This window comes from Elephantulus edwardii, unplaced genomic scaffold (genome assembly GCF_000299155.1).
Source record: "Elephantulus edwardii isolate Elephantulus edwardi_28Jun2011 unplaced genomic scaffold, EleEdw1.0 scaffold00133, whole genome shotgun sequence".
Lineage (NCBI taxonomy): Eukaryota > Metazoa > Chordata > Mammalia > Macroscelidea > Macroscelididae > Elephantulus > Elephantulus edwardii.
In genome coordinates this window covers 2,472,466-2,474,744 of record NW_006399883.1, presented here as the reverse complement: position 1 = coordinate 2,474,744, position 2,279 = coordinate 2,472,466, and the positions used below count along the sequence as shown (strand labels likewise).

Sequence of the window (2,279 nt, the reverse complement as noted above, 5' to 3'; positions counted from 1 at the left end):
AGCATACATTATTGAACCCATCTTACTCAGTCTCTCCCCAACCCCAAGGACAGTCCCATTCTACAACAGTGGCACCATGCAATATCATTTGCTCAGCAGGCTGATTGAATAGATATGGTGGTGAGACCCTGGTGGTGGAGAGACTGTGGCATTGCTATAGACAAACATAGTGGCAAAGTATAGCCCAAGGCTTCTTGCATTTGTACTAGTCACAGTTTGATTTTGATGTTCTTGCCTTTGACAATGGAAGGAAAAGCTGCTTGCTGAATTGAAACTGGAGCCTGGACTGAGGTGTTGTACCTTGGAAGTGTTAAAAACTGTGCTTGTAATCCTGCTCTCGTCTTGGTTCTGCCGACATGGGGAAGGTGAATGTGACTAAGTTGCGATACATGAGCCGGGATGACTTCAGAGTCCTGACTGCGGTGGAAATGGGCATGAAGAACCATGAAATAGTTCCCTGCAGTTTGGTTGCTTCTATTGCCAGCCTTAAACATGGTGGATGTAATAAAGTTTTAAGAGAGTTGGCGAAGCATAAACTCATAGCTTGGGAGCGTACCAAAACTGTCCAGGGCTATCGATTGACGAATGCAGGCTACGATTACCTCGCTTTAAAAACACTTTGTTCTAGACAAGTAGTTGAGTCTGTTGGAAACCAAATGGGTGTTGGCAAAGAATCAGATATTTATATTGTTGCAAATGAAGAAGGACATCAATTTGCATTAAAGCTTCACAGATTAGGAAGAACCTCCTTTCGAAATCTGAAAAACAAGCGTGATTACCATAAACATAGACACAACATGTCTTGGCTTTATTTATCTCGTCTCTCTGCCATGAAGGAATTTGCTTATATGAAGGTATTGCATGAAAGAAAATTTCCCGTTCCAAAGCCAGTTGATTATAACCGGCACACAGTGGTCATGGAACTCATAAATGGCTATCCTTTATGTCAGACACACCAAGTTGAAGATCCTGCATCAGTATATAACGAAGCAATGGAATTAATTGTCAAACTTGGAAATCATGGTCTGATTCATGGAGATTTTAATGAATTTAATCTCATTTTGGATAAAGATAACCACATCACCATGACTGATTTTCCACAGATGGTTTCAACTTCTCATCCCAATGCTGAACGGTATTTTGACAGAGATGTTAAATGAATTAGAGATTTCTTCATCAAACGTTTCAACTATGAAAGTGAGCTTTATCCAACTTTTCATGATATCAGTAAGGAGAACTCTCTTGATGTCGAGGTCTCTGCCAGTGGCTACACAAAGGAAATGCAGGCAGATGATGACCTGCTTCATCCTTTAGGTCCAGATGATAAAAATATTGCAACAGAAGGAGGATCTGAATTCTCATTTTCTGATGAAGAGGATTCATTAAAAGTGAAGGTTTGTGAGCCAGAAAATGAGTGAAGAAAATACTGCAGGTGAGTCAGATGGTGGCGGCTGCGGATCACCTGGAAACCTCAGCCATGTAAAGCCAAGCGGTCAGTCGGAGGAGAGTACAGGCGCACACGGTTTCGAAATGACTGAACTCAATCAAGCTATACATGAAATCAAAGGGCAGATTGGTGAAAACAGTTCTGTGACTGAGTTTTCTGAAGACAGAAACAGATGTGAAAATGACACTAGACAAGATAGTCCTGCTGATCACGGTGGCATCCTTGGCTCCGAGGAGTATGAAGATGAATGTCCTCCTCTGAAAACCTTGTCATCATTGAACCAAGAATTCAGGCTTTTCAGAGATGAAGAAAATATAGGAGATACTAATCCATGCAGAACAAGAACTCTGAAGTGTCACTTCTGCAGGCAGTACTGTAAGCTGCTCAACAATTCCCCCGGAACTGGTAAAACAGAAAGTGAAACGTCAGTTGACAAAACAGCAAAAAGCAGCTGTCAGATGTCGATTGCAGAAAGGAGAAGCAAATCTATTTACAAAGCAGCGAAGGGACAATATGCAAAATATTAAATCCAGCTTGGAAACATCTAGCTTTTGGGGATACTAAGATGTTGGATATTTATAATATGTTTGGAAAAAGTTCCTATGTTCCCTTTTTAAGTATTTTCCATCTTTTTTGGACAACAATAGATGTTACGTAAATAAATCCATTTTCCTCCTATTAAAAAAAAACAAACAAAAAACAAAACAAAACTGTGCTTATGTTGGGTGATATTGTGATATTCTTTGCTTCCTCCACTCTCTAACTTTCTTCCCTAATAATTCCCCATTGTTAGTATCATAGCCATGAGTCTGTGAATAAGCAAGAAATAAAA

At 40.1% G+C, this 2,279-nt stretch overlaps 1 pseudogene; it reads left to right on the top strand.

Annotated features, from left to right (window-relative positions):
* Positions 1 to 356: 356 nt before the first annotated feature.
* LOC102868153 lies at positions 357 to 2,011 on the top strand (annotated as a pseudogene).
* The last annotated feature ends 268 nt before the right edge of the window (positions 2,012 to 2,279 follow it).